This window comes from Triturus cristatus, chromosome 2_2, assembly GCF_964204655.1.
Source record: "Triturus cristatus chromosome 2_2, aTriCri1.1, whole genome shotgun sequence".
Taxonomy (NCBI): domain Eukaryota; kingdom Metazoa; phylum Chordata; class Amphibia; order Caudata; family Salamandridae; genus Triturus; species Triturus cristatus.
This window is the reverse complement of record NC_140582.1, coordinates 84,360,841-84,380,216: the sequence shown is the minus strand read 5'-3', so window position 1 is coordinate 84,380,216 and position 19,376 is coordinate 84,360,841.

Sequence of the window (19,376 nt, the reverse complement as noted above, 5' to 3'; positions counted from 1 at the left end):
GGACCTAAAAGAAAAGGGGGATAAACCTACCCCACACTTAAGACGTAATATGCCGTGTAGGTATTCCCCTGGAACAAAATACCTTGTTCAAAAAGTTTAAAATTGATCATCCAACCTAGAAAATAAATGAGAAAATAGACAAAACACACAGTAAACAAATGTGTTGAATGTATGGTCCAATCGGTCACCAGATCAGGATCGCTTTTCCAGCACACTGTATCATAGTGTCTCCTAAAATAGATATGCACATGCTATTGTTAACGCTGATGAGTTGCTACAACGTGAAAGAAGTGAAACATACGCTGATACATCAGATTTAACAAAACAGGCAGGTGGACATTGGTCTAACATACAACATGAAACCAATCTGTGTTGGTGTTACACAGTGTATAATAAGTGATTATTTGTCCTCAGGTGTGAATGACGTGTCTTACCCTTTGGATTAATCTATAATGCCCCATAGGTCAAAAGCAGAGGGTAGAGCTCAGCTGCTAACTGTGGCAAGAGCAATGATACTCAGCATAAAGAAACAGTAGATCAAGGGGACCCAAATGACCTTAGGGTGAAAAGAAAAGGAGAAGCTGAGAGTTTTCAAGAGAAACAACCGTACTCATGTGGTTTCTGCGCAGGGAGTGCAAAAGACCTACCTTCCTCCGGTCACCTGGATAGAGACTCAGCAGAGGAGAAGACCCGCCTTTTAAGGTGAGGGTAATTGGAGCGATTGATCTCAGGTGGGGCGCGTGCGGCTGCAGGCCGAGAGTGATGACATACTGACCAATCAGGACAGGAGAGGAGGGGCGATATTGATCCAATAGGAGCAAGCCCCTCACATGCTGGTGTAACAGAGGTATCATCCCTCAGTGGTGGCCATCTCAGAATGTGTAGTGGTCAAATGCCGGCCAGCCCAAAGTCAACAATGGCTTTGAAAGGCGGAATCTTAGCAGTAAACTGAGACTGTTGAATGTTTTCTTAATGGACAGGGACAGTAGTAGAAAACTATGGTGCACCTAATTGCTCTTGCATATATAGTGACGGAGAGAAATCCGGGCGCAGATAACCACTAGCCATCCCTCATGGTGGAATCTAGGTATATTCACATCCGCGTACCTGTTGGAAATATGGGCCCCCTCATTAAAAAGTAACATGGGCCTGCCAAGTGGTCTATTCCAAATATATTCGGATGCTTGGAGAGCACTATTGGGCCAATGGCTAATGAGGAGAAGAGAAGGGCCATGCTCGAGCCAATAGGAGCGAACCCTCGCATGCTGGTGTAGTGAAAGTATCATCCCTCAGTGGCAGCTATCTTGGAGTGTATGACAGTCAAGTGCCCAAAGTCATCAATGGTATTAGTACAGCAGTGTCTCAAACAGGAGACTAAGACAGTTTAATGTTTTCATGAGGGAAATGTACCACCTCATTGGTATCAACAGAAACGTTTGTGTTAATGAAGAAGAGGCCATGCCTATTTGCAAAATGCTTATCATAAGCACGGCTTAGTGTGATGTGTGAGACTCCATAGCAGGGCGTCCCACATGTGACATGGTGTTAGTGGTGATATGTTAGATCAGATCCCATGTATGAAGAGAATATTAATACTTCCATGGTAAGGGAGTATCTGATGCCGCAGGGGATTGACTAGAGAATTACATATTGCATCAAAGGATTTCATCGTTCACACCTTTGCTGTTGGTGTAGATGCAGAAAATCCACTGTTGCTCCTTTCTGAAAAGGTTAACAGAGCTCCATGAGCTAGTTGCACTGGAGGTCATCTGGAGAGTGGTTTGTGTCACAAAAGTGATTCCACATTTTTGTAGTGCTGTGTCTACAGCAGATATTGCTAGGGTGTTCTAATATTCTTGCTTTGATAGCCCTCATGGTCATTTCCATGTAATGAAGGCCACACGGGCAGGTGATCAGGTCAACACAGTTTTTTTTGTATTGCAGTTAGTGTGACCTTCCTGTATCCAGGTGATTGGGGGCTCAACTTGGCCTCTTTGGAATGTTTAGTGAGTGGACATACCCAGCGGACCCACAGGGACAGTGTCCTGTGACAGGTGGTAAGGCCCAAAAGGTTTTCTGCATGTGGGACTGTTGAACATGGGATCTCGTGTATACCAGGAGGTCCTTCAGGATGCTCTGGGTGGACTTAAAAGTGAACTGTGGCTGTGGAATCTAAAGGGACCCAGTGCATAAAACACCCAAATGTTACATGATGGTGCATTTGATCTGATCGGAGTTGGAGGTGAAGGTGGTCATACAAGTAAGGACATCTTCAGTGGGCCTTGTGTTAGTCTCCAAGATAGCTTTCCTGTGATTGTTCTGTGCCCTTTTCTCAGCTAATTTGATAACTTTGGATTTTAAAAACACCATCCTTATTCGGGGCAGATGGAAGTACACCGACAAGCAACCACCAAGATGACTGGAATTCCATCACAGCCCTAAAGAGGCAATAAGTCAAGATAGCCATGCAAGCTGCCATCATAACAGAGTACCTTAGAGCCAATATAGCACCCAACGGGCTCTTAGTGACTGCAGCACCAAACCAGTTTCTTGATGATATGGTGTTCAGACGAGAATGGTAACAAATTACAGGGAATACACACATTACTGGCTCATTCCTATCATGAACATGGACAAATTCCTGTCTAATGCACTCATCATCAAAATCAACATTGCAAGGATTGCACTGAAAACTGGGATCAGTATCTCAGCATTCAGTTCACAGCTCTCGGAGATCATTGCCCAGATGAACGAGCACAAGGATTACCTCATGCAGCATAATCTCTCTTCAGAGGAAGGTTCTATCACATCTCCCAGGACACATAATTCTTCAAACAGCATGTTGAGTAATGACAGTTGGGGCAACAATAAGAACCTACGGGTAAAGGTTAAGCCACCATCCATGTTTGGATATCCAATACCCCCCTTTTCAGCACACCCACAAATGTGGTACCCTGGATTCCAGATGTCCCCCCAACCACCGCAGCCCTTCTTCCAACACCCCTTTCCCAAACCTTTTTTGGATGGGAGTAGAGGAAGAAGAAGAGGAGGCAACACACAAGTGCACTGTACACGGCAAGAAACCAAGATGCAGACCAGGAGTCAGTCGGCCAAGGAAGACTAGTCATTAACCTTTCAAAGTGGGCTTTGACCGAAGACGAGATTGCAGTACTGAGCAAAAACCAATTCCGCCTCATAAGCAAAAGTCACCAGTTCTTCCGCAAGTTCGCCTTCGGAGTATTTTTTCAGGACAGGAAAACCCCTGACAGTTAGGACTCAGGACTACGGATTCTATCTGAGTTGACACCTACTTCAGCCATGACACCCAGTGAGGTCCTCTCCTTTGAAAAAGCCATACTGGAGAAGACTCCACAGATAAGAGCTCCTAGGTCCTTCAACAATTTGTCATCCAGAACAACGCAGATCAGTTAAAGCCTTGATCGTGATAAAATCAGCAGACAAGGGTAGAGCGATTGTTGTGATGGACATCACCGATTACAACCAAGAAGGCCTACATCGGCTAGCGAATGGGAGATACTACCGCTTCATGAGCTCAGCTCCAACTGAGACCTTTATGAAACAAATTCCATCCATGGTCATGATGGCGGAGGCACAAGATTGAATCATCAAACATGAAGCAGTGTTCCTAGTGAATACCTTAATAAGGATCCGCTACTTTTACATATTGCCCACAATACACAAGGAAAACAGATGCCCTACAGGAAGGCCAATCGTCTACAGCATTGGATCTTTATTGGAACCTTTGAGTAAGTTCCGCGACCACTACCTTATACCACTGCTCTCTAGGACCCCTTGTTCCTCAAAGACATCTGGGACTTGCTGAACCTGATTGCTGACACCAATGATCAACAGGAAATGAACCTCCTTTTGACCTTAGACTTAGAGGCCTTGTACACCAACATCCCTCAAGACGCCACCGTAGAGATCATTGAGGCCTGCCTCAGAGCACAAACTTGGACTGCAGCAGCGCCGATCGACTTTATCATCGAATGTGCCACAATAGAGTAGAATAATAACTCTTTTAAATTAAAGACCTGGATCTATTATCAGATACAAGGGACATCAATGGGAAGCACATTTGCCCCAAGCCTGGTCTGTCTATACATGGCCCATTTTGAAGAGCAACACATTTTTACTGACATGAATCCCTTCAATGCCAACATTCTAACGTGGTGATGATACATAGATAACATTCTGGTCTTCTGGAAAGGTGATAACACCACATGCCAGGAATTTGGATGCTGGATCAGTACTCTTAGCCCGTACCTGAGATTCACCCGGTCTCCCTCAACAAGGCAGATACCATTCCTGGATTTACTAATCTCTATTAAGGAAGGGAACCTATGCACTAAGACATATACAAATAACACTGATTGCAACGGTCTTCTGTTATTTGATAGCCACCGTCCAAAACCCTTATGGGAGAACTTGCCATATGGGCAGTTTCTCTGTCTCTGGAGAAATTGCAGCCTTTTGAAAGATTATGGTGCTCAAGCCAAAACACTTAGTAGGAATTTGTCCTCCTGGTACTTCGCATCCAGAGTTATCAAACGGGCTGAGAAAAGTAAACAAAACAATTAATGGGAAACTCTTTTGGAGACCAACACAAGACCCAATGAAAATGTCCTTACTTGTGTCCTTATCTTCACCCCCAACTCCAATCGGATCAAACGCACCATCATGAAACATTGTGGTATTTTATGCACTGGTCACTTGAGATTCCACAGCCACAATTTGCTTTTAAGTGTACCCAGAACCTGAAGGACCTCTTGGTACACACCAGGCCCTGCATTCAACGGTCTTACATGTAGAACACCTTGTGGGTCTTACCACCTGTCACAAGACACTATCCCTTTGAGTCCTACGGGGTATGTCCCCTATAAACATTCCAAAGAGGTCAAGTTGGGTCCCCAGTTCACCTGGATACAGAAAAATCACACTAACTGCAATACAAAAAACTGCATCTACCTGATCACCTGCCCGTGTGACCTTCATTACGTGGGAATCACCCCAAGCGCCATCAAACCAAGAATAATGGAGCACTGGAGCAACATCCACAGCAGACACAGCACTACAAAAATGTCCAATCACTTTTGCGACTCAAATTACTCTCCAGATGACCTCTGGTGGACAATTTTGGAAGCAACTAACTCATGGGGCCCTGTTAACCTTTTCAGAAGAGAGCAACAGTGGATGTTCTGCCTCTCCACCAACAGCAAATGTCTGTACAATTAAAACCCCTGGTGCGAGGTGTAATTCCCTAGTCAGTCCCCTGCAAAATCAGATATTCCCTTAACATGGCTGTACTGACATTCTAGGTATATCAAGGAAAAGGCCCCCCCTAAAATTACTTGAGGTCCAAGAGAAGGGGGGGAAAGGGCAAGAGAAAACAATCAAAAACCTCTATCAGGACCTATATTGCTTTTAACAGAGACCTATACGGGCTCTATCCTGCCAACCATAAATAATAGGTTAAAGATACATCCAATACAAAGTATTATTTAGCAGTCATTTTATTTTTTCACTTTTTTCAATCCTGCATCTGACCGCTACACATTCCAAGATGGCTGCCACTGAGGGATGATACTTCTGCTACACCAGCAAACGAGGGGCTTGTTCCTATTGGCTCCAGCGTACCAGCGTACCCCTTCTCTTCTCTCTTCTCCTCATTAGCCTTTTGGCCAGTAGCGCTCTCCAAGCACTCTAATCCATTAATCCATTCCGAATAGACCACTTGTCCACCCTTGTTACTTATTACATGAGGAGGACCATATTTCCAACATGAACACAGACACCAATATACCTAGATTCCAGCATGAGGGATGGCTAGCAGTTATGTGCACCTGACTTGCTCTCTGTCACTATATATGCTAGAGCACTTAGGTGCACCATGCTTTTCTCTTACCGTCACTCTCCATTAAGAAAACATTCAACTGTCCTATTTCACTGCTTAGATGCCCCATTTCAAAAACCATGGTTGACTTTGGGATGGCCAGCATTTGACCACTACACACTCTGAGACGGCAGCCACTGAGGGATGTTACTTCTGTTGCACCAGCATATGAGGGGGCTCACTCCTATTGGCTCAAGCTCGCCCCTCTTCTCCTCATTGGCCATTTGGTCATCACTCCTTCCCGGGGCCATACACACCACACCTGAGAACAATCACTCCAATTACACATTCCATGTATGTCCACTTGCCTGTTCTATTATACTGAATGCACTGGTGTGTTTTTTTCACATCTTTCAGGTTGTGGCGACTGATCAGCACCAACAATAGCATGCACATGTCTACCTTTGGAGACACTATGATACAGTGAGCTGGAAAAGGGATTCTGGTGGTGTATTGGACCATACATACAAAACATTTGTTTACTGTGTGTTTTCTTTATTTTCATCACTTATTGTCTAGGTTGGAAAATCAATTTTAAACATTTTAAAACAGGTATTTTCTTCTGAGGGAATACCTACATTGCATATCACGTTTTAGGTGTAAGGAAGAGTTTTCCCCATTTTTTGGGGTCCTGAAGAAGTGTTGTGGATCTTTTTTAGGCTGTTTGGGGCCAAAGATGTCAACCTGGCCACACTCACAGATTTAGGCTACTTGGGTACCTCACACCACTGTAGTAGCCCCTATCAAATTATGTTTTTTTTAATCCTTCTAAGGGAACCATTACATTAAAGTCAAGTTCGGTATCTCTTAGACAGTTTTAGTCTCCCTTCACTTCACTGCACACATTCACTCCACACTCACATTCAAAATGCCCTCACACAGGTACTTTGTGGGGCCCATGGGGCATTGCAGCACTGACCCTACGAGGAGCACGTGCACTATGATGCATGACATCCTCATGGATATGTGAGGGCACCAGGAAATAATCCTTAGGATTCCCCCTTCTTTGTCTGCCATTCTTTCTTCTTTGCTTTTTGATAGGAACAATAGCTCAACTGCTTTTTGCATGAATAAGACCTCAGCTCCACTGAATGGAGAGTGGCTCTAACATGAAGAATACCTTTTAGCTGAAGGAGATCCGTTGGGGCAATGAGTATAACCCTGACATGTGGTGGCTCCTAACGAGCCAGGTGGAGAGGAATTACCTTATGGAGTTCATCTCCATCTGATTATTAGTAGGTCGGCTTTTACTGGGAGTGGGAGAACCATACCTTATTTTTCCGACTGGTCAATTCCAGTCCTGTGTACCCATAGTATAAAAATGAACTTTACCTATCACAGTGCAATTGGAATACACAGTTCTATCCTTCTCTGCCTTTAAATTGACTTCCACAGTGGTTCAAAGCTGACCCTTGAGAGCACTTACCTCCTCATTCTCATGATGGACGAAACTGGGAATCTGAAGGCTGATCTCCTCCATTAATGAGACGTGCCATTCTCTGTATGGGACTTGCTTCAGGATAGTCCCCAGGAACTGCAAAGAAAACAGTGAGAAACTTTAACGCAGTAATATATACTTAAATGCAGTATCTACAGGTGACGTATGGGTGCATTGACTTTGAGAAGATAAGGGTGAACAAACTACGGCTAACAACAACCTCAGTAATGAGGAAATATTATGATGGCAGAAAAACCAGAGAACACATACAGCAACGCTTAACTAGTGTGGTGTGAAATCAGTGGTCAGAAGAAACAGGAGACCTTTACAGTGTCCATGATTTACAAAGAAACACACACAACAAAAGCATGCTGCCCACAAATTACTGTGAAAAGAGCAACAGTGCAGAAATCCAGACAGAAAGCAGATGGGGACTGTGCAACAATATCACATACTTAGGAGCAGAATGCAAACATATAGACTCTTCAATCACCAGCGTGGGGGCCAAATGTAAATTCAGTGTTAACAAGGGTGAAGACTGAACACAAGGAAAAGAAAATTGCATCTCAGGAGCACAATAATAGCACAGTGGAGTGTGATGACCTGGTAAAAAATACAGTTAAGGTGACTGTCTGGGAATTAAAAAGGAACCAAGTAGTAGTGGGATAACCAAGAGATGAATAGAGAAAGCAATAATATGGCCATCACAAGGTTGAACTGGAACAGTGACAGAGTGATAATTCAGATGAAGATAGCGAGCACTGATCATGTGCCAAGCCGACTGCATAATATAAAAATTCTGATAATTCAAAAAGCAGTGGGCAGAGCAGAAGAGAAATATTGTGACAATCCATAGAAAAACGAACGTTTTGCTAGTGTGACTATCCTGGGGACAAAAAAAGACAGAGTACCCGATTACCAGTGTGGGGCTACATTTTTAGTCCTGTGCAACAACAGTCAAATTTATGGGTGATGGATTAATCACTGCAGTGCCTGTAATTTACCTGGGTAAAACATGTGCATAAACTCTGATACATGCAGGACTAATGTGCAGTAAGTTTGTAATTTTCAATTTTCTGAGTGTCAACTTGGGCCAAAGAAGTTTTTAATGCTGCTGGTAAATATTGAATCCTAGGAAAATGTTGTGTCGAGTAAGGCTTCTCCCTCTCTGTGGCCAATCATAATCAAGGTCATAGAAAGGATCATAATCCAGAGAAACAATATGAATATGGTGAAAATATTGCAACCATGTAGCAGAACAGCACTATGAAGGGGTGAATTAAATATCTGCATATATTCACTCTGAATGAGTGGTCATGGAAAACAATGAGTCAAGAGTCATGTGTGACATTCATTAGCAAATAATCCTTACTGAAACAAGGATGCATTTCCACTGTGCCAAGTCAAAGGTTCTTTCCGTTGAAGCTGAAATAGCAGTTGGAAAAAAAGATATATATGTAAGTAAAGATAAACCTCAAGACACATTTTAAAGGCCATGGGCTTACATACCAAGCACTGGCAGAAGTAGAATCACACAATTCACAGTGTGAAAAATGTGTCTGTTGTCTCAGCCTCACCTAGTAATTGATTTCAAGGCCCTCACTTATTCATGTGCCCTTGATGTCACTCTTAACTCCTTAAATCAGGGTATTACAGAGCTTTTGCCCTTAAGCATTTTGGCAGTCAGGTGCAACCGTGATCACAAAGGGGATCACCATCATAGTTCAGAGTTAAAAAGTGCATGCGTGCTCTAAAATTACATACACATAGACAAATACTCTTACTATATCCAAGACCAAAATGATTTTAAACCTTCATAATTCACCTAAATGACATTTTAATAAGTAAAGATATCTACCTAAGAACACGTTAAAACACTTCGGCATGATATCTGGTACACACAGGCTGAAATATGTCTTGTGTTTCAGAAAACAAGGGTGTGCAACTTAACAGTAATGCGAATCAATTCATTATTACCAACGTAATATCACCAACTTTTCTTAATGTCCCTCACTGTGAAATTCTCACATAGTAGGATTCAGTTATGCAACATTTAAAACATTACTTTTAACTGCAACTAATGGTTGAACCAGTGTCTTAACATTTTCTTACATATTAATTGCGGTGAAATACCCTGTTCAGCCTTACTCATCATACAAACAATGTTATGCCCAAGTAGGCTAATCTACCCTCCAATGTACCCTGACTAATACCTGCTTCTAATATAAAAGACAACGTTTGGTGTTAATAAATGTGTTTGGAAATTCTCTTCAGTATTGAAGCCACCTGGGGACTTTTTTCAAGCTCAAAAATTTCGAAGAAGTGGTGATACTACATTGTTAAAATAAGTAACAATTGAAATAAAAGACTTGTTGCGGAACTGAGAAGTGTAATAATCATGATGTCCTTGGATATATTGAAGAAGTATTTTTTCTATGTTCATGGAATTTTTGAGCAAATGTGCACTTTAAAACACGGATTCAAGATACCGCTTCTTTATGTGATCAAGCCTGCGTCTGACAGCTGAAGCACTTCATTGCAGAAGCTTTGTAACTAACAATGGTGTCAACAGCCTTTCTGTTACATGAGGAAGGAACCCAGAACTTGCATGAAGCTTCTGTCGATGAGGTTTGGAGTATGGCAAAAGCCAGCTACAAAAAAATGACTGTGTCTATTTCTTTCTTTTTTTTTTTTTTTTTTTTGCTTACTTATACAGGCTTTCAATCAGACCTCCTCATCCCCGGATCTATTGTGTCATATCAAACACATTCTCTTCTGCCCTCCACAGCATTCATAATGGGCCAATCAGCCCTAGGCTAACGTCACTGTGAGTGATGACATTCTACTTTTTCACAAGGAGTACATTCACACAGACCTTATTTTAACTGCATTTAACTGCATTTGGTGAACCACCTAGTACGCGCTACCTGCACTGCTTTGTGCACTACAGAAATAGATATTTCGCGTGTTTGCGCTCTGTTTTTTTAATTATTACCTGTTTTGCCTATTTTGTTTGTTTCTATGTTCTTAGCCCCTGGTTTTATTGTAGGCCCCCCACACGCACTATAAATTGGAGATTCACCGCATTTTGCGGGCCCTCGTCCCCAGAGATCGTTTTGGCGGCCATCTTGGGTGAGTGGTACACCTGACGGCGCCTATTTCTATTTCTATTACGGTCCTGACGTCACTCGGGCGCTCGACCTCTATTTAAGGGGTTACTTCCCGCGCAGCGGATACGCGCAGTGGATCGCCGGACTTCCGCCGGAGTTTCCGCCTGAGTTTAGCCCGTCTGCGCCCGTCAGCGTCCCGGAGGCGTTCGGCGTGGCAGGTATCTCTGGCTATTATGCTTTCCTATTCTGCTCAGGACCTTTATTCCTTGCGCGACAGGGATGCGTCCTGTCGCTCAGTCTTTCCTGGCCGATATAGGGGTAAACATAAATGCCCTGGCTGTAAATGGCGTCCTGTCCGCAATTTTCCTTCCTCCCGCCCTATTAAGGTTTTTAGCATTAAACATCAGTGTCTACTCCTTAATACGAGGTCGTTGCATCGACACACTCAAGAGATTTATGATCTCCTTTCGACGACCAGTCCTACCTGTCTGATGCTCACTGAGACATGGCTTAATGAATCCTCCCACCCGGACATCGCATTAGCCATTCCCTCAGACTATATCATCCATCGACAAGATAGAGACAAGGGTAGGGGGGGAGGAGTTGCTTTGGTTGTGAAAAAATCTCTGCCGTGTATGGTTATGCGCCCAAATACCATCGTAGGTGCTGACTCTCTTGCCTTTACCATCTCTTTATCGCCTCAGCAAGCGCTGAAGGGTCTTGTTGTTTACAGACCTCCGGGCCCGGTGGGATCCTTCTTTGACGATCTCCAGCAGGTTATGTCGGTCCTTGTTTTAAGATCGGAGCGCTGTATATTGGCTGGTGATTTTAACTTTCATATGGATGACCATCAAGACCAGGATGCTATTAAGCTGCTGGATGTTACATCTACTCTGGGTCTTTCCCCCTATATTTTTGGCCCGACTCATGATAAAGGCCATACACTTGACCAGGTTTTTTCCACCTCACCTATCACGGCTGTAACACTTCTGCCAGTTTTATGGTCTGATCATTGTCTTGTTCAGTTTGAAATCCCATCTATTATGACCTCTACGGCCAGTGCTACGAGACAGCAGGGTAGCAGCTATAGGGCACTCCATCGGGTGACTCCGGAACTGCTAGCGCAGGCTCAGGTGAATCATCCCATGCCACATACGGGTGACCTGGAGAAAGACCTGGAGAGCCTGCAATCTTGGCTTCTTGCTAGATTAAATGAGCTCGCCCCATTACGGACACCCAGGTCTGCCGCCCAACGGGTCTCGGCCCCTTGGTTTACGGAGGAATTGGCCCATCATCGTAGGCAGTGCAAAGTCGCTGAGCGGGCCTGGAGAGCCCAATACGAACCGGATGCTAAACAACTTTATAAAACCATGATGAAATCATATCATGATTTAATACTTCAGGGCAAGAAACGCTATTTTGCCAAAAGGATTGAAGATGCGGCAAACTCCTGCAAGGAGATTTTCTCAGTTGTGAGAGAATTTACTAGCCCGCGGTCAATCTCTGCGCAGGATGCTCCGGTGGAGACCTGGGCCAACACCATTGCTAATTTCTTCACCGCTAAAATTAGGCAAATTCAGGATTCTTTTCCTCGGAGACATATAGCTGACTTGTCAACTTTGCCGACCGAGACACCTCCTCCGTTGCCTTCTGGCCCAGCTCTGCTACACTTCCTGCCCCTTTCGGCTGACGCATCCTTAGCCTTGATGAGGAACCTCAAATCGGGCTCACCACTTGATCCCTGTCCAGCTAAATTTCTAGCGAGAATGGCAGATATAGTTAACCCTATAGCTAATCCCATTCTTAATCTCTCCCTGAGTCAGGGATCTCTGCCCCAGTCCTGGAAACAGGCCATGGTCATCCCTCTCATTAAAAAGCCGAATCTTGACCTAGAAGTGCCTTCCAACTATAGGCCTATCTCGCTCCTCCCAGCACTCACCAAGATCTTGGAGAAACACGTTCATAGCGTGCTTTCTAACTTCCTGGAGTCGAACGAGATACTTCATGAATCCCAATCGGGCTTCCGCTCCAACCTGAGCACCGAGACGGTGCTCCTGGAAGTATCTGAGATTGTGAAAGAGGTGCTGGATACCGGAGGCAGGGTGATGTTAGTTATGCTAGACCTGTCGGCGGCGTTTGACACCGTCCCCCATGAGGATCTCCTCACTAGACTACACGACATCGGACTGGGGGGGACGGTGCTCAATTGGTTTTGTTCCTTTCTAGCCAACCGCCGGCAGACGGTCTGGGTCCCACCTGGATCTGCCGAAATGCCGCCTTTGGGAGTCGGAGTGCCTCAGGGCTCCGTACTGAGCCCCACTCTATTTAACATCCTTATGACCCCTCTGGCGACACTGGCAGAGTCCTATGGGGCCCGGATCGTCTCTTATGCTGACGACACCCAGCTCCTGTTCACCTGCCACAAGAGTGAAGAGTTCGATGGAGGAAGGATCCGCGAGTGCCTTGGGGCTGTTTTTAATTGGTTTCAACTCTGCAGCCTCAAATGCAACTCGGACAAATCCAAAATACTATTCTTCGGATGCCCATCGGAACCAGATTGGCATGGATGGTGGCCTGCTGACATGTTCCCTCCAAGTCAGTCATCTAAGTGGGCTAAGAACCTGGGAGTAAAAATCGACAATGAGCTTTCGCTAAAATCCCAGGTTTCTACTCTGACGGGAACTTGTTTCGGGATCCTTAGAATGTTGCGTACGTTCCTTCCCCTTTTATCTGAGGAACATCGGAGGATAACTGTTCAGGCACTTATAGGATCCAGATTGGACTACGCAAATGTGCTATATCTGGGTCTGCCAGAATATCTCCTTCAGCGTCTGCAGGTGACCCAGAACGCTGCTGCTCGAGCGATCTTTGGTCTGCATCGTCGTACTAGTGCCTCTAATCTTCTTCTTGCCCTCCATTGGCTTCCTGTACGGAAGAGGATACTGTTCAAGGCCATGACCCTAGCCCATAAGGCCCGGCATGGTAATGGCGCAAAATATCTCCAGAAGAGGCTGGAATTCTACCGACCTACACGATCCCTTAGGTCGGAAACATTAGCTCTGGCTCGGGTACCACGTATCAAAAGGGCCCGCCTTGGTGGCCGGTCCTTTAGATTCCTTGCCCCTCAGCTATGGAATTCTCTACCGGTGTCCTTGAGGGCTACGTCGAACTTGCTTGCCTTCAGGAAGGACTTAAAAACTTGGCTGTTCTCTGGTTAGTTTGTTTCCTCTTGTAGGCTTCTGTCTTGTTATTGTTATGTTTTTCCAGTTCTCTCTTTAGGTCTGGAGTACAAAGCGCCGGGACACTCCTTTGGAGTAGCCGTTGCGCTATATAAGTCCCATGTTAACATAACATAACATAACATAACATAACACATTTTCTTTAGTTCCAGGGACTACTATGGGAATGTGAGCTTTTCAACACCAAAACAATATTTTATGCTTTAGACAATATATTTTTTATCTTGGTGAGTACCTGGCATCTCCTCCCACAAAAAAGATTTACAAAAACCGTTAAAAAATACAAGCGTGGACAAAGCCTAAAAGCTAGCAGCGAACACCAGAATTATTGGCTTTGTCAATGCTTGTTTAAATACCATTAATGCTTGTTTAAATTGTGTGCTCACTGGCTCATGCTTTGGGCTCGCACCTTCTAAATATGCTATCAGCAGGGGTATCTTCATTTTGACGAGTCTCGCTAGAAATGGGTAGTTTGCAGGAATCAGGTGCTCGAGAAGAGCCAAGACCGAGGTTTCCCTTTCGACATCCCAGTGGGGATAAGAAGAAATGACCTGAAAATCCACAACAAATTATTCAGAAAGTGATCATTTTATCAGGTCTTACTCTCTGGCCTTTAAAGTATCTGTAAATGCTACCTTGTTTTCTATACAATCCACATTTTGGCTGTTTCTGTACAATGTAAGTAGTATGTTGTACTGATAGCCAATTGACTGGAAATAAAACCATCAAATTCATAAGGATAAAAGCTGAGTTGAATTCAAGATCTTCAGGGGCAAGTTGTACAGAAATGCCAACAAAGAACTAGGGAAGAGGGATCTGGTGGAATATGGTAGGGGTGGAATGTGATACTCACTAGTAGTCTGATGAACAGGCTGCGCATTGGAAGGCCTTTAGCTGTTTAGATACAAAAGAAAGAAGCTGTGTCATACTCAGTTCATATAATACTGAATAACACTTGCTAAAGGAAGATATATGGCTGATACACACACTTATGGCACATAGTTGTACCTGCAAAGAAGAGGGTGGGGTGATGGGTGACATTTCATTGATGATCTAGAGGTCATGAGGATGCTTTGAGATCACTGCAGATACTGGCAAAAGCCCCATACCACTAAGGTTGCTGCTAGAGTTGTAAGGTGCCATGATGTCCTGTGCTACAATGCTCCCCCTCCCACCCCCAGTTGTTGCTGTCAAGGAATGACAGCTGCAGGAGGAGCTACGTAAGCTGTCATGCAAGATCCCCCCTGAAGCTGTCATTGCGGGGCAAAAGTCTCCAGTGGGATAAGAGAAGATGCCGCAGGAGCCGTGGACGTGCTTTACATCCTGAATGGACCATGTCATTCTGAGACAGCGGATACCCATAAGAAAATAGGACTCCAGGACATGTTCTTGCATATCCATTTTCTAATAATGTTAATGACCTGGGAGGAAGGCAATATAGGTGCACATATTGCCTGTTCTCTTCTGCTCACGACCCCTAACACAGGTGACAAAGAAATAGACTATGATACCATCTGCCCAGGTCACTTGCAATTTAGCAACACAGACAATGGAAAACTGAGGGGCATATTCACAAGGAGTTATCGCCGAATGAACGTCACTTTATCGCAGCCAAAGTCATGATAAATGTACCTCCCCATTCACAAGCTGGTGGTAACAGCCCACAGCACCAGTTTACCCGCGATAGCAGCCGCAAAAAACATCGCCACAGAGGACCCCCGCAACTACCGCTAATGAGAGCTACATCGACTGGGCAACAGATGCCATGGAGCCACTCATCATGAGGCCCGATACGCAAGAGGGCCACAATACCCACCGCCACCACCCCCAGGACCACCCCTCCCAGGCACCCCCCGACCAAAGACATGCCACATCAGCTACACCTAAACATAGACAAAATGATCTCCATGATGTCGCACAATCACAACTGGTGACATGCATGTGTCATCACAGAAATGAGCAGTACACATTCACTTCCGAAGTAACAAATGAAACTTCATTAAAATGAACATCGAAATGAAATGAAGACACATGGCCGCTTCCCTCGTGACAATCCGTAGGTCACAGCCTGCAAGACAAAAAACATGATCAGAAGGTGTGTCCTGTGCACATCAAAGGACAGTGAGAGAGTGAAGGAGAGAGAAAGAGGAAGAGAAGGAGGGAGAGAGAGAGAGAGAAGAAGAGAGGGAGAGAGAGAGAGAGAGAAGAAGAGAGGAAGAGAGAGAGAGAGAAGACGAGGGAGAGAGAGAGAGAAGAAGAGAGGGAGAGAAAGAGAGAAGATTAGAGGGAGAGAGAGAGAGAGAGAGAAGAGGGAGAGAGAGAGAGAAGAAGAGAGGGAGAGAGAGAGAGAGTGCCCCCTGCGCACCCAGGCCACACTGCTCTTTTGCTGCCACCGGTGTGTCTCCAACGACTTGCCGGTATGTATAGCAGTACACTAGGTCACACATCTGAGTCAGAGCCGTCAGCTGAAACAGAGTCCAGATACATGACTGGCACAGAACACACCCTTGCACAAGACAACATCGCCTGCCCGCCCATGCACACCCAGGCAGAGGCACCCCAACCCCTCCCGCTGCCCATCGGAGCATGCCCGCCAATGCACACCCAGGCCTCACTTCCGCGACCGGCGTGTAGACAGGAGGTCCCACCACGTGCCACGTGGCATTAGGCCCGCACTGCCCGCTGGCTCTGGCCTACACTGCGGACCAGCAGGGCACGCAAAACCTGAGCTGTCCGGACCACTCGGATGGGGCATCATCGCAGGCTGAACACCCGCTCAGCAGCTTAAAGTGCCACTGACTCAGTGCAGCCAAAGTCACAGTCCCGTGGCGGGGTGCCTGTGCCGTCCGTAAAGCCTTGGATGCCTTTAACCCTGTGCGACCCCAGTCTGCGCCACGTGGTAGTAGGCTTGTGCCGTCTTCAAGGCCTCAGATGCCACTAGCCCTGTGCAACCCCAGTCTGCACCACGTGGTGGTAGGCCTGTGCCGTCCTCAAGGCCGCGGATGCCACTAACGAACGAGTTACTTACCTTCGGTAACGCTTTTTCTGGTGGATACAGTATCTGCCTGTGGATTCCTCACCTTGTGAATATCCCCTGCGCCAGCATTCCACGGAACTTTTCTTCCCCAGCACTCCACGTCGACGTGGGCGACGTCATAATGCATCGGCTCCGCTCGCGACTCCGTTCGACGTCACCGGAGCCATAAGAAGCCCACGTCGGCGTGATGACGTCAGTTCCACCCATTTTTTCCCCGTGCCTTCGAGGCGAACAGGTGGACTAACGACAGACTCAAAGTATACACAGTATACAATAAACCAATACATATATATACAATATGCTAAGGAAAGGAATGCAAAGAAAAACAAGCATTTCCTACAACTGTACCATACAGCAAAAACACATATCTACAAGACCTTTTTCATGGTATATGAAGGTGGACAACAGGGAGGCGGGTGGGCCAGTGAGGAATCCACAGGCAGATACTGTATCCACCAGAAAAAGCGTTACCGAAGGTAAGTAACTTGTTCTTCTGATGGATACATCTGCCAGTGGATTTCTCACCTTGTGAATAGATTCCCACAGCAGTCCCCACTCCCGGAGGAGGGTGTCCACCTTCCTAAACCAGAAAAGCTTGCAAGACAGAGCGCGCGAAGTGGCCCTCCCTCCTCATCTCGGAGTCCAAGCAATAATGCTTTGCGAAAGTATGGAGGGAGGCCCAAGTCGCGGCTTTACAAATGTCTGCCACAGGAACACCCCGGGCCAAAGCAGATGTAGATGACTTAGCTCTAGTTGAATGAGCCCTAATGCCCTCAGGAGGGGTCTTACCAGCCAGGGCGTAGCAGATCTTGATAGCCAGTATTATCCATCTCGACAGCGTGCGCTTGTGCACCGCTTTTCCCTTAGAACGACCAACGTATCCAATAAAGAGCTGGTCATCAAGGCGAAAATCCTTGGTTCTGTCCAAATAAAAACTCACAGCCCTCTTTGGATCCAGGCGATGGAGTCTTTCCTCCTCTTTGGAAGGATGAGGAGGTGGGTAAAAAACAGGGAGAGTAATGGACTGCCCCAAATGAAACGAGTGACAACTTTAGGCAGGAAAGCAGCCCTGGTCCTGAGAACCATCCTTTCAGCATGTAAGGTAAGAAAAGGAGGGTTGGAACTAAGAGCTTGAAGCTCACTTACCCTCCTTGCCGAGGTTATGGCCACTAAAAAACCACCTTAAAGGACAACAGCCTCAAAGGACAACTATGTAGAGGCTCAAATGGGGACCCCATTAGAAAGGTTAAAACAAGATTAAGGTCCCACTGAGGCATTACAAATGGAGTGGGAGGAAACATGTTTGTAAGGCCCTTGATGAACCTCAGAACAACCGGAGATTTAAATAGTGAAGGTTGATCTGGGAGGCACAGAAATGCCGATAAGGCCGAAAGGTAGCCCTTGACCGTGGCCACAGCAAAGCCCTGCTGAGCCAAGGAAAGAGCAAACTGGAGCACATTGGAAAGACGAGCCTTTAAAGGGTCAATGGATCTCTCTCCACACCATTTTACAAACTTGGACCACCTGTAGGAGTAAATGGACTTGGTGGAGTGTCGCCTGGCCGATAAAATAACGTCCACCACATCAGGTGGGAGAGAGAAGGAACTCAGGTTGCTCCGTTCAATCTCCAGGCATGAAGGTGTAAGCTCTGGAGGTGGGGGTGTAGAACCTGCCCCTCCGACTGCGAGAGGAGGTCTTCCCTCAGAGGGAGACGGAGCGGCGGGCTCGAGGAGAGGTGGAGAAGATCTGTGTACCACACTCTTCTTGGCCAATCCGGGGCGACCAATATGACTTGGGCCCGGTCTTGGCGTATCTTCCTCAGAACCCGAGGAATCAAGGGTATGGGAGGAAACGCGTAAAGGAGTTGTGAACCCCAACTCAACTGAAACGCGTCCCCCAACGCCCCCTGCATCGGATACTGGAGACTGCAGAATGACGGGCAGTGCGCGTTTTCGAAAGTGGCAAACAGATCCACCCGAGGAGTTCCCCGCGTCCGAAAGACGAGACAAACTACCTCTGGATGGAGCCTCCACTCGTGGTCGGCGGAGAACTGCCGACTGAGACTGTCCGCACGCACGTTCAGCACCCCGGCCAGATGATTTGCCATCAGACAAATCTGATGGTCCTGAGCCCAGGACCATAGACATAAAGCCTCTCTGCAAAGACAAAGAGACCCCACTCTTCCCTGCTTGTTGACATACCACATAGCGGTCGTGTTGTCTGTCAGGACTTGAATCGACTGACCGCGAAGGGAAGGGAGGAAGGCCTTGAGCGCCAAACGAATCGCCCGCAATTCCAGAAAGTTGATGTGAAGCAACCTTTCCTCTGGAGACCAAAGACCTTTGATCTCCAGGTCCCCCAGATGCGCACCCCACCCTAAGGTGGATGCATCCGTTATCACTGTGGCCACCGATGGAGGCAGATGAAAAGGCTTTCCTTGAGACAGATTGCCCTCCACGCTCCACCAAGACAGATCCGCTGCAGCTTCTCTGGAGATCCTGATCGACTCCCCGAGATCCCCGTTGTGCTGATACCACTGCTTGCGGAGGCACCACTGGAGCGCCCTCATGTGCCAGCGTGCATGGTTGACCAACAGAATGCAGGAAGCGAACAGACCGAGCAGGCGAAGGACCTTCAG